General features: G+C 44.7%; 1 protein-coding gene across 9 annotated transcripts in view; it reads left to right on the top strand.

Annotated features, from left to right (window-relative positions):
• The window catches only part of RBFOX3 (RNA binding fox-1 homolog 3), a 254,120-nt gene that overhangs the window by 217,856 nt on the left and 23,082 nt on the right, over window positions 1-13,182 (top strand). The window lies entirely within an intron of this gene.

Here is a 13,182-nt window from a genome sequence, read left to right as displayed (position 1 = left end):
TGTTAGGCTCTTAGTCCACTGCTATGTTTAGGGAGAGAGAGGCAGCACCTGCATTTGGCTTGGATGATCTCGGTGTAGTCTATTGAAGGACAGGCTCAAGGGACAAGAGTACAAGCCAGTTTTTAAATACTAGTCTATACAAGCAGTATGAGTAGGGTTGCCAGGTCCCTCTTTGCCACCGGCACAAAGTTTTGGGGGCGGAGCCTGAGGAGGGCAGGGTTGGAGAGGGGAGGGACTTTGATGCCATAGAGTCCACTTGCCAAAGCAGCCATTTTCTCCAGGTGAACTGATCTCTTGGCTGGAGATCAGTTGTAACAGTAGGAGATCTCCAACTACTACCTGGAGGTTGGCAACCCTAAGCATGAGGAAGTGGTGTGCTCTACAACCCTACAGCCTCTCTACAAGTAGAAAATCAACACTGCAAAGAGGGCTGGGTTAGAATCTTTCTAATTTTTGATCAGCAGGGGTTTTTTTTAATTTATGGGGGGAAAGAGAGCATTCAAAAAATATACAAGTGAGAATTCTGCCACCTCCGTCTATTACCTTATTATTTACAAAATTTCTGTGTGTTTAGATCACGCTCAGTATAAGACAGTAGAACTCTGAACTATACCACTTCAAAGGAAGGGCTGTATTAAAATAATAAGTTCACAGGTGGGGGGGAAAATCCCTATGCACCATAAATTGGCACATCAGTTGTACAAATGCTGTTTCTAGCTTCCATGTTGCTTTGGAGTAAATAGCTGTTTCTCTTTCTGTGGACCTCACTTTGGAGCCTGGATAGACAGCTCTGGGAGCACAACACACTTGAAAGTGCTTAGTACTGATCTAATTTACCTCTAATGAGGTGTCTCCATTAACACTGGTGAGTAAGACATGACACCATCTGAGAAATGCTCCTGTCTCATCACAGAGGCCACACAGGAGCACCAAGTGGTGTAAGTTGATGTACTCTCCCCTCCCTCAGGACACTCATTCTCACTAAAGCATAAACCACAGGAGGGGACAAAAATGATGTTTAAAGGAGGGTGAATGACCTGCAGCAGGTGAGTGAAGGAGTTGTTTGTAGAAAACGCAGGATGGGGAACGATATGTTTATTTTGGGAAGGTGGCCTGATGGGAATTTGAGATATGGATAGGATTTCCTGCTTGAGCAAGCCTCAACAGGATCTCATTTACTAATTGATATTTGTGTGTGTGAGAAAGAGCGAGAGCAGTAAAAGAACTCAGTCTTAACTGTTCAACTCAGTCTTAACACCCCACACATTCCCCATTCCAGACAGAAATGTGCGTGCACGCACACATCACAATCATCCCACTGTCAGGAAGTTTGTCACAGGGAGCTATAGATCTGGGCAGATGTGTCACACAAAGACACGCTGGAGATCAGGTGAGTCTAATGGGCCCTGAAAGAAATCATCTTCAGGATGAGGAGTGCCAAGACAGGCCAAATTAATAATGGAGATTAGCTAGGTGGTTGCATAGGTAGAAGAGATTGAGGCTTGAAACATCAGGAGATGGCAAGGGTGGCACTGTTGTGTGTACTCTACATGCTTCCCTGTCCCCTCTGGCATCCCTCCCACCAGCCACCCACTCGCCCACCCCCTGCTGCCCCATCTGTTTATAGATAGAAACACTCCCACGTGCTCCCCAGGTATCATGGCATAGAGAGGCGTTGCTGGAGGGTAGAGCATAGAGGCAGGGAAGAAAGCATGGTAGAGTAGATGTCGCTCCTGGTTTCTCTGTTCCTGCCAAATTGCCCCCCACCCCACCCCCTGTGTATTTGGGGGCCCTGGCTTCTTCTGACCAGTTTGTGCAGGGGAGGGGGTGAGCTCTTTCCATGATAACAGGTTATAACGAGATAAATTCTCTCACCAGAAGCCCTTCATTATGACTGGCAGATGTCTGCTATTTTAAGAGAAATCTCCTGTTTCAAAAAAATCCTCCTAATTCCAGGATATCACCACAATTTAGAATGTGTTGTCTGTTACTTGTTTCACAACATTATATAGCCCCTTCAGCTGTACCTCCAGTGTACTTTTATGACATGTTTATCTGGCAGTTGAGGTGGCACAAGAACCTTTTTCCAGAGCTATGGGGAAAAGACATCCTGTGAACAGAGGCACTGGCTACAGAGGACCTTAGCAGGGCAGCAGTAAATTGAGGCAGGAAAGAAGACCCAAGCAGTGAAAGATCTGAATGCAAGTCAGGCCAAATTTATTCTAAGAAACTGAAATTGGCATGATAAAATATGCAATCATTACCAAAGTCTATGGGAAGTACAAATCACTGACTTGTGTGTCAAGTGGATGTCTGTGTCTCTGAGCACAGGGGAGCTCAGATTTTGCGGTTAAGGTATGGATTTCATGTCTGGCTTCAGCACAGTCCATTCTTGAGTCAATGTGCCAAGTGGCTTGTACACAATGTGCAGACGATTGTCTTTCTTCTCTTTCAGAATTAGTCACTATGCATTCTCTTTAATTTTTGTTGACTTCTGATCATTTGGAACCCTGAACTCCCAACCTCTGTTGTTTCTAACCTTCATTGAGGTTAAATTCTACATGTTATACATCATTTGGTGTTACTGCTATTGGCTGTGTTAATTCAGGTGGCCGGATAGTGCAACTGTATTTTGAACGTTTTCCACTTTAAAAAAATGTTTTCCACTTTTTAAAAAGTGTAGTAACCCTCCTCCCTTCTCCCTGTTACAAATTAGTTCACTATGTACATTGAGGAGAATTAAACACAAGTGTGTCTACATCATGTTTGCTTTAGTGGTACCATCCAGAATTTGACTTTCTTATTCTTACTTAATATTCTGTGAAAATGTGTCAACTTTTATGTATTTTTATTTAAGAGATTTTCAGTGCAATTCTAAACAGAATTTACACTCTTTTAAACCCATTGACTTCAATGGTCTTAGAAGAGTGTAAGTCTGCTGAGGATTGCACTGTCATGAACTGCCACTCCAGTTTATTTTGTGCATTTGCAGCACTTATATATGACTTTTTGCTCCAGAAACCCAAAGCAACTCACAAGATAACCAAAATGCAACAATACAGTAAAAACAAAAAAAATAATTAATTAATTTTGCAGGTATACTAATAAAATAGTCACAGAAAGGAACTAGTTAGCCATTTGGGTAGCTGCTAATACCTGTCTCTCTTTGTGATTTGTTTTGTTTGCAAAGCTTTAGATCCAGTGGTTTGAGCCTAATTTTAGTAGGTTAACAGGCATCGTTTGTCATTTAGATTATATGCCTCCCCTACAACATGTAGCTGGAAAAAAAGTGTCAAAGGAGCATCACATTAGTGTTCCTCCACCCCCTGCTCCACTACGTTGGCTGTCCCTTGTGAACTGAGGAAATGTGGTGATATCACACCATGTTTTTCTCTTATGTGCCACCAAAGAAACATAGAGGGTGATACAGGTCAGCATAGGGTTGCCAACTCTGGGTTGGGACATTCCTGGAGATTTGGGTAGAGCTTGGGGAAGTCTAAGTTTGGGTAGGGGTGGGGGCTCAGCACAGATGTGATGCCATAGATTCCACCCTCCAAAGGTGCCATTTCCTCCAGGGGAAGTGATCTCTAGTCTGAAGATCAGTTGTAATTCCAGAAGAACTTCAGACCCCACCTGGATATTGGCAACCCTAGGTCAGCTGCACTCATATGGCTTCTTATAATCTGGATCTTGTAGGCCAAGTTATGCATGACTTTTGGGACTTCCATGACTGAAACTCTATACGTATTATAGGGCTTTTAGAAACAGCTGCAGTAGAATGCGTAGTCCTACTTAAATGTATTTATTTAAAATGTTTCTATCTCTCATCGTCTCCTCAGACTCTTCCATGCTGTTCCCCTGATTGAAAATGCTCCTCCACCTGCTTTAAGCCCTGATAGGGAAGAAAGATGGGGATTATATGTGTGCGTTTTTTTCTCTACTAGAGGTTAAGAACATAAGGTTAAAGTGGGAAGGGGGATTTTGAATCAACAAAATAGCGTAAAGGGAAGAACTACCCCCCACTTCCCTAGTACCACAGACCTGACTCGTATAACTCCCGTAGTTGCTTTTTAAGACCCAATAATGTTTCTGAAGCTCTAGTAATAGAACTCCAGTGTCGTCAGCTCTCAGGTCTGACCCTAATATAGTGGGTGTGGACTGCTTTGATAATCTTAACACTAGAAACCAGCATTTCATCTTCATATGGTGTATGACAGTGAATAATGTTCAAGTAGCATGAACATAGATTCCTTTGAAATGTGGTGTTGGAGGAGAGTGTTACGGATACAGTGGACTGCCAAAAAAACAAATCAGTGGGTTATAGATCAAATCAAGCCTGAACTGACCCTAGAAGCTAAAATGACTAAACTGAGGCTATTGTATTTTGGTCACATCATGAGACAACAAGAGTCACTGGAAAAGACAGTCATGCTAGGAAAAGTTGAGGGCAGCAGGAAAAGAGGAAGACCCAACAAGAGATGGGCTGATTCAATAAAGGAAGTCACAGCCCTCAATTTGCAAGATCTGAGCAAGGCTGTCAAGGATAGGACATTTTGGAGGACTTTCATTCATAGGGTCGCCATGAGTCAGAAGCGACTTGACGGCACTTAACACACACAGCATGAACACATGGAACTACCTTATACTGAATCAGACCATTCATAGGTCCTCTAAGGTCAGTACGGGCTATTCAGACTGGCAGCAGCTCTCCATGGTCTCAGGTAGGGGGGTCTTTCACATCCCCTACTGCCAGATTTTTTCAACTGGAGATGCCAGGGATTGAACCTGGGACCTTCAGCATGCCATGCAGATGCTCTACCACTGAACCACAGCCCCTGCCACAGCATGCTGAAGTTATAGATGGTTGCTGTAGTTCTGTGTACCTGAAGGAATTGTAGGCTGCTGTATAGATAGAGAGATTTCTCAAGTTTTTTATCCCCAAGTAGTATATTCTCTAATTAAAGCAGCTCTCAGCATTTCATACCACAAATGAGTGAGTAGGATGATGCTGTGAAAAAAGTGTTAGTGGCTGCTTTATTGCAGGTTTTATTTAGTCAGTAGGCTTTCCTCTCTCCATTTCATGGAAAGCTCATACTGCTTTCTCCTTTAGGGCTTTGACAGCTAGTCAGAAATTTCCTGCCGTATCTATTATGAGCCCCATATAAGTAAATTTAAGATGTGTTAAAACATTGTGTCTTTGTAAGATGGTTTTTATTTTGTTTTGGATTTCGACCTGCTTCATGATTTTAGTCCTTGCTAGTTATATAGTGCCTCTGTACTGCAAACATGTATGGGATTTATGATGGACTGTTATTTCTAAAGAGACATCATCATCTCTAAGGAGTTGTAAAAAGTCTGCTCCAATGCAGCAAGGCAATATGTGTACGAAAGTAGACCTCCATATGTCCAGCTGATGTATAAGCACATCTATGTACACATTCCAGTCTCATCCAGATCCCGTTGAACTGGCTGGAATTCACCTAGGGCCACACCCACCTGGGCCACTAGTTTTTGTGTATTAGATAACTACAGCAGCAGAATCAGATGTTGTCATGTTCAAGGTTCTGGTTTGAACCTTTAAAGCCCTGGGACCGCCTCTCCCTGTATAACCCCCTGAGAGCTCTCCCTGTATAACCACCTGAGAACTTTACACTCAGCTAACACCAATCTACTAGAGGTCCTTGGCCAGGGCCTTTTTGACCTTGGCCCTGGTCTGGTGGAACTCTCTGTCTAGTGAGACCCGGGACCTGCCTGGGTTCTGCAGGGCCTGTAAGACAGAGATGTTCCACTAGGCCTAATGTTGAGGACAGCAACAGTGTAATCTAGATGCTGGCCTCCCTTCCCTTCCCTTCCTTTTTATAATTTTGTACTGTCTATGACTAAAAGTCTTATTATATTTAAATTGTGTTTTTAGCCGCTCTGAGCCCAGCATTGCCAAGGGGAGGGCAGGATATAAATAAAAGTGTAGTAGTAGTAGTAGTCGAAGATGACCAGGTCATCTCTGCATGCCCAAATCATTTTGAGTAATCAAGAGGAGTGCCAAACCACACATTCACAGAAACAGGGTTGGGGGTAGGGTTGCCAGGTCCCTCTTCGCCATCGGCGGGAGATTTTTGGGGCGGAGCCTGAGGAGGGCAGGGTTTGAGGAGGGGAGGGACTTCAATGCCATAGAGTTCAATGGCCAAAGTGGCCATTTTTCTCCAGGTGATCTGATCTCTATCAGCTGGAGATCAGTTGAATTAGCAGGAGATCTCCTGCTACTACCTGGCAGTTGGCAACCCTAGTTGGGGGAGAGGGTGGCAGATACCTGTCTCTTTGGCACCAGTAATGAATGTCATCATAGTCCCATAGTCCCAATCTGCCGCTGCTGTGATGTCCTTTAAACAAGAAAAAAAAAGTATCCCCGTGAAAGAAACGACATCATGTAGCCAATCAGATTTAACCATGCAATGATGCTGTTGGGGCAGGTTGAGCTCATTCAGAATGAGGGCAAAACATGTTCACTCAGCCCTCACTCTGAATTAGTTTCGTTTTGTTTGTTCTCAATGACATCATTACATAGGGTAAGATTGGGGGAAAAAATAACATCACAGTATCCAGCCAGGGTTATGAGAGGCTCAGTTGCCTCAGATGCCTAGTGAATGTGTGTGTGTGTGTGGGGGGGGGGGATAGCTGTCCAGCTATGCTCCATACTGTGAATATGTCACCTCCTTCTGAATCCTCTCCCCCAAAGGAGAGTCCTTTTTGAAGCTGACAAGCAGGACTACAAACTATGTGTGTGGTGGGGTCTAGTTGAACTTCATAATGCCCCCCCAGAAGGTTGAAAAATCTTTGATGAAACAGGTATAGGCAACAGGGTTTCTTCCACTACATATTTTTTTCCTTCTATGAAACCATTAACGTGTCAGCATCCAATCTCCAGTTCTGCATTTGATCGATTGGTACATGGAATTCATAAAGTCAGTTGTTTTTCCCCTACCACATATCCTTATTTTTAAATCAGTAGAGCAGACAAAAACTTCCCCAATCTTTTGTGTTTTGTGTGTTTTGTGATGAGTATCAGTTGTAAATATCTGGCAGGGAAGAAATCTTTTTTGTTGTTCATGGCTTGTCTTGCATTTCTTTTGGTCAGGCAGCGCAACAGCCCACAGAGATGTATTTTTATGGTCCCCTGCATGTATATTCCTTGGAACCGGAGTCCATTCTGCTTCATGACTTGTGCTGTGTTTTTTCTGGTTCACGTTTGCACTATGGATCTATTCTTCCTGCTGATTGTCACACCCATTTCACATGATGCCACATCATCATAGCACCCATTATACCTCTACAATACACCAAGTGGGCACAGAGGAATCCTCCGCATGCGGGCAAGGCTGTGGAAGTTCACTGTGGTCATACCTGCCTTGGTTCTTCTGGCCTAATTAAGTAGGAGTTACTTGGCATGTGAGTTGATGGGATGAAGGAGCTGCCAACTTGTGCATTAGGTACTGCATTATCCTTTCGTTGGGGATGTTGCAGACTATCAGCTTGCTGATGTTGCAGCTGTGGGAAATCACAGAGCACCTCCTGTTCTTTGCCACTGACCGCCCCCACCCCCGGTACAAAAAGATTTATTTATTTATTACTGTCTGTGAGCCATATAGATTAGCAAACCCACCTTCCTTCTTTCAGAAAAAAGGAAGGTAATTCTAGTTAAGGACAGCTGCAGGACTCTGTAAGTTGCAGTCCTACTGAAACTTTGCCTGTCCTTCACATACCATCAAAGGCAAGGGAATTTGTAGCCTGTGGCCTCCGTGACATAGAAGGGACTAATATTGTACATAAAATGACCAGTGTTCGGTATTGACCTGGACACTCCAGTATTTTCACTGACTGTCTGGGGGGAGAAATGGGGGTGGGGAAACAGACATTTAAATGTCCAGTATTATTTCAGAGTTTTTCCTAAACAGACCATGATTATGCTGGACTGACCAGGTCAACTGGTCACCTTGCTGTAGGGTTGCCAACCTCCAGGTACTAGCTGGAGATCTCCTGCTATTACACCTGATCTCCAGCTGACAGAGATCAGTTCACCTGGAGAAAATGGCCGCTTTGGCAGTGGGGCTGGTGGGGCTGGGTGCTCCCCCCAGCGCAAACAGTCTGCTTTGTTCTGCTTGCTCTAGGAGGCGGTGGCACTGAGCCTCAGTGTGGAGTAAATGCTTTGCCGTTAGAGGAACTATCAGGTAGGCTCCAAGGGATCCCCTTCTCAAGGTGATTTTGCGAATGTAACTCAGGGGACTTGGGGACCATTTGGCACTTTTTCATCGATTGTAAGAAATACAAAGTGGTCCGCAAGAAATGGATCTATAGGTATATTCAAAAATGGAGCCCCGATACAAAGCAAGAGCTTGTAAGCAAGTTGCTAGCAGATGTTGATCTAAATGTGTCCTTGGAGGTTGCGAAATTCTTATTGATGGCATTAAATGATATTACTTTTTAAATTTTGACTTGTATTCATAGAGTTAAAATAAGAAATTTGAAATGAAATGTTACATATGATTTTAGTTATTTAGTTGTTAATTTGTATTCTATTTTTCTTTTTTGCTTATGACGTGTTGGTCTTTGAGCAGTAAATAAAAAGGAGCCTCAGTGTGTCCAGTATTTTTTTTTTAAATTTGGCAACCCCAATGTATGTGATCAAGTTCCAAAATTCCATTATTATCCCATTATTAATTATCTGAACACAAATCCTTTTATCATGGACTCAAATTTGTAAAAAGCTAGCGAAGTGTGCAAATTGTGTATACTGTAATAATCCTGAGCCATGTTTTTAAAAAGGAATTGTTTAGATCTCCCCACCATGACCACACCATGCCTACACTCCAAATGGATGGCTTATTGAACATTTCAACCACCAAGAAGCAGAGCCAGTCCAACCCAATACACATTTCCGTTAGCTACCTGAGGGGGCAGAGTATTAAGTATTCTAAAATATTTGGGAAATCCTAAAAGGAGAAATACAATTGGAAAGTAGAATCATAGAATCATAGAGTTGGAAGGGACCACCAGGGCCATCAAGTCCAACCCCCTGCACAATGCAGGAAATTCACAACTACCTCCCCCCTCCACACCCCTAGTGACCAGAAGATGGCCAAGATGCCCTCCCTCTCATCATCTGCCTAAGGTCACAGAATCAGCATTGCTGACAGATGGCCATCTAACCTCTTCTTAAAAACCTCCAGGGAAGGAGAGCTTACCACCTCCCGAGGAAGCCTGTTCCACTGAGGAACCACTCTAACTGTTAGAAAATTCTTCCTAATGTCTAGATGGAAACTTTTTTGATTTAATTTCAACCCGTTGGTTCTGGTCCGACCTTCTTGAGCAACAGAAAACAACTCGGCACCCTCCTCTATATGACAGCCCTTCAAGTACTTGAACATGGTTATCATATCCCCTCTCAGTCTTCTCCTCTTCAGGCTAAACATACCCAGCTCCTTCAACCTTTCCTCATAGAACTTGGTCTCCAGACCCCTCACCATCTTTGTTGTCCTTCTCTGGAACCTAAGCTGGCTTGGTTTTTAGGACAAGGTACAGGAAATGGGTGATCGGTGAGCAATATCCTTTATCGTATGGTAGTATTTACTTTACCCTCTTCAGGAGTCTGGATCGTGGCCCACAACAGTCACCACTATGAACTATCAGTTAGGGATTCTCTGGCCCTTTCCTGGAAAACATTTTGAAGGGAACTGTCTAGGAAGCATCAGTGCTGCCCCACTCTTTTGCCCCAGCAGAGAAGCCTAATTTGGGATCCTGAGGTTCCTGAGTCTGCCCCTTTTCTGGCACAGCACTGAGCCAGTTCAACGGTTTCCTTTCCAACAAACAAGATTGTTGGCACAATGTGGTTTCAGGTTAGGGTTGCCAACCTCCAGGTACTAGGTGGAGATCTCCTGCTATTACAACTGATCTTTAGCTGATAGAGATCAGTTCACCTGGAGAAAATGGCTGCTTTGGCAATTGGACTGATGGCATTGAAGTCCCCCCCCCCAAACCCCGCCCTCCTCAGGCTCCACTCCAAAAAACCTCCTGCCGATGGTGAAGAGGGACCTGGCAATCCTATCTCAGGTAGTGTTGTGTCCACATGGATGCAACTATGTTCCCCCACCCTACCTCCCAAAATACCAGGTGCTGACATGGTACACGAAGAAACTGAGTAGTCCCTGAGTGATGTTGCCGATTTGAAAATGTTTTCCTCATGTTCTGTATGTGTTTCTGTTTACTGCCATGTTCCTTGTAAGAGGGCTCTCCGACATCTTCCAGTCAGTAGGCTGCAACGGCGAATAGAACAGGCTACGGACAAGGCCTGGGGTAGAAAGGTTTCTCTCTTCCAGCAGGGAAAGCTGCGTTCCCAAGCCTGTCCCACTGTGATCTTGCCTTGTCATAAATTAGCCACATACACAATTAAGGAGCCTGTCTCTGCTCCAGGAGCTGCAGATGTATTTCATCGTGAAAGAGAGAGGGGGGGGAGGCAATGCTGTGCAAGGGCTATAAAGCATCTGAGAGCAGTGCTTGAGCTCCAACCAGAGGGGTTTGTGGCTGTTTGTCAGCACAAGAAACGGGGACATGGTGTGGAAAGGGGGAGAGGGAAGCAGTGAAGTGTGAAACAGTGTGTTAGTGGGCAAGTGAGAGAAATTATAATTGAAGAGGGAGAGGGGCTGTATGTGTGATGGTGCCTGTAAGAGGCAGTGTGTGTGTGTGCCCCCTTCTACAGGCCAGCAGTAACATGTCACCCACCTTACCCACTGGATTGCTCCCATTACATGGATAGTTTCTGCACCACCAGCAGATACACTGGGCAGCAGCTAGTGGCTGGGGTATCACAGGAAATCCTCCACATAATGTGAGAGAGCCGCTAATGAGCTGATCTGCACATTATGGCTCTCATGTGAAGCAGCTGCCATATAGAGAATGTTTCAAGCAGCTTCCCACATGGCAGACAAAACCTGTTTGGGATGCCAGCCTCCAGGTGGGACCTGGGGATCCCCCGGAATTTCAGATCATCTCCAGAGTACAGAGACCAGTTCCCCTGGAGAAATGGATGCTTTGGAGGGTGGACTAGGGTTGCCAGGTCCCTCTTCGCCACCGGCGGGAGGTTTCTGGGGCAGAGCCTGAGGAGGACAGGGTTTGGGGAGGGAAGGGACTTCAATGCCATCAAGTCCAATGGCCAAAGTGGCCATTTTCTTCAGGTGAACAGATCTCTATCGGCTGGAGATCAGTTGTAATAGCAGGAGATCTCTACCTAGTACCTGGAGGTTGGCAACCCTAGGGTGGATTCTATGGTATTGTACCCCACTGAGGTCCCTGTACTCCTCAGACTCCACCCCCAAATCTCGAGAATTTTTCCACCCTAGAGCTAGCCAACCCTACCCCCTTCCCTCTGCCAGGGGCCAAGGAAGACCTGGCAACCCTATAACCTGTAGAAGTTGGGAGTATTTGTGTGTACATGCCAACTCCAAGCTGATCTTTGTTTTGGGAGGGGGAGTCATGTTCTCATTTACCTTCATTTCTCTCTCCTTAAACAGGAGTGTATGGGAGACCACAGTACCAGCTCTGAAGTCCTGCACCGGCCACTCCTTATGAACTGCCGTTAGCCCTCCAGTCATGGGTCCAGGGAGTGCCGAAGTCATGTCAAACATGCTTCTCATATTAAGACCCAGCCCTTGACTGATTTTCAAATATAAAGACAAAGTTAACCAACTCATGTGGGAGCATATAAGGTGGGATATGTCACCACCGCTCTTCTTCAAATGAGGCAGATTGGCCATTGAACCTACCAGGAAATTCCCAATGGGCTATCACTGCCTCTCCCTGAGCTCCTTCCCAGCCCCACTCCCCCACCCTCCACGGGGCACTGCCTCAACATCACTTGGCTCCCGGCCAAGCCAGGCCAGTTGCTGACCTAAGCACGTTTAACCTTACCTTGCCACATCCAGAAGGAGGGTTGCCAACCTCCCAAGTGTTGGCTAGTGATCTCCCGCTATTACAACAGATTTCCAGGCGATAGAAATCAGTTCCCCTGGAGAAAACGGTCATCTCAGCAATTGGACTCTATGGCATTGAAGTCTCTCCTGTCTCCAAACCCCGCCCTCCTCAGACTCCATCCCCCCAAATCTCCAGGTATTTCCCAACCCGGAGCTGGCGACCCTATCCAGAAGGGAGAAAATAGTGTTCTCCATGCTCCATGGCCCATACCACTTTTATGCAAATAAAGAAACAAAAAAGAAAGAAAGCAGCAGCATAGCTGTGGAAAGCATATTGTAACACCAAGGAAACTAGCTGCAAAAGAATCAGAAGTAAGGGTGATGGGCCCAGAGACAAGGGTCACCCTGATTACCTTTCCCAGGGCCACTTTAACCACGAGTCTGTCCCTGTCCTCATATGTGTGCGTAGATAGGTAGGAAACTCTGGTTAATACAAAACAGAACCCCTAAAACTAACAAGAAGTCTGTCCACCCATTCCTTATTTCTTACAAGGCTCTTTTTCAGTCTCACCATTCAGTCTCGTCAGAATTGTTTTATTCAAGAAACATGGTACCATGTGGAATTAAAACTGGCAAGAGGTTTTAGAATAACCTGAGGAAAACTAATAATCTTAAACAAATGTTTTATACAGAGAAAACAAAACAGAACATAAATTCAGGTATACAAAGACATAAAAATTACATGCTAACATCGCTAAAATATTGACAATGGGGAATGGTAAATGCTCTAGGTCAGGAAGAAATGTTTTTTAAAAGTTGCCTGTGCTTTTGAAGGTAGTTCTTTTCTCCTTTCGACAGTACTAATCCTTGCTACAATGCATCTGGCAAGCAGGTATCAACAGGTAAAACTCTCTCTCTCTCTCTCTCTCTCTCTCTCTCTCTCACTCTCACTCTCACTCTCTCTCACTCTCTCACCATTTTACAGAAAGCAATATCAGTTTTAGGCACTGACATAGTGACATCAGAAATCCGGAGCTTTTGAATAAATCAACAGCATTTTGTTTATAATTTCAGGATAAACTGGCTTGTCGGTTTGATTCCAGCTAGAAGCTGGGAGTGAGGAAACAGGTGGAATGTGCAAGGGAGACACTGAACTGTATAGCAGCTTGATCAAATGGCGTTGGGTTTCCATACTCATTTCAGAGTAAAGGTTGTCTCGGTTTAG

The sequence above is a fragment of the Euleptes europaea genome, chromosome 1 (assembly GCF_029931775.1).
Source record: "Euleptes europaea isolate rEulEur1 chromosome 1, rEulEur1.hap1, whole genome shotgun sequence".
Taxonomy (NCBI): Eukaryota; Metazoa; Chordata; class Lepidosauria; order Squamata; family Sphaerodactylidae; genus Euleptes; species Euleptes europaea.
Note: the sequence above shows the minus strand (reverse complement) of the source record. Positions and strands in the feature narration are given on the sequence as shown.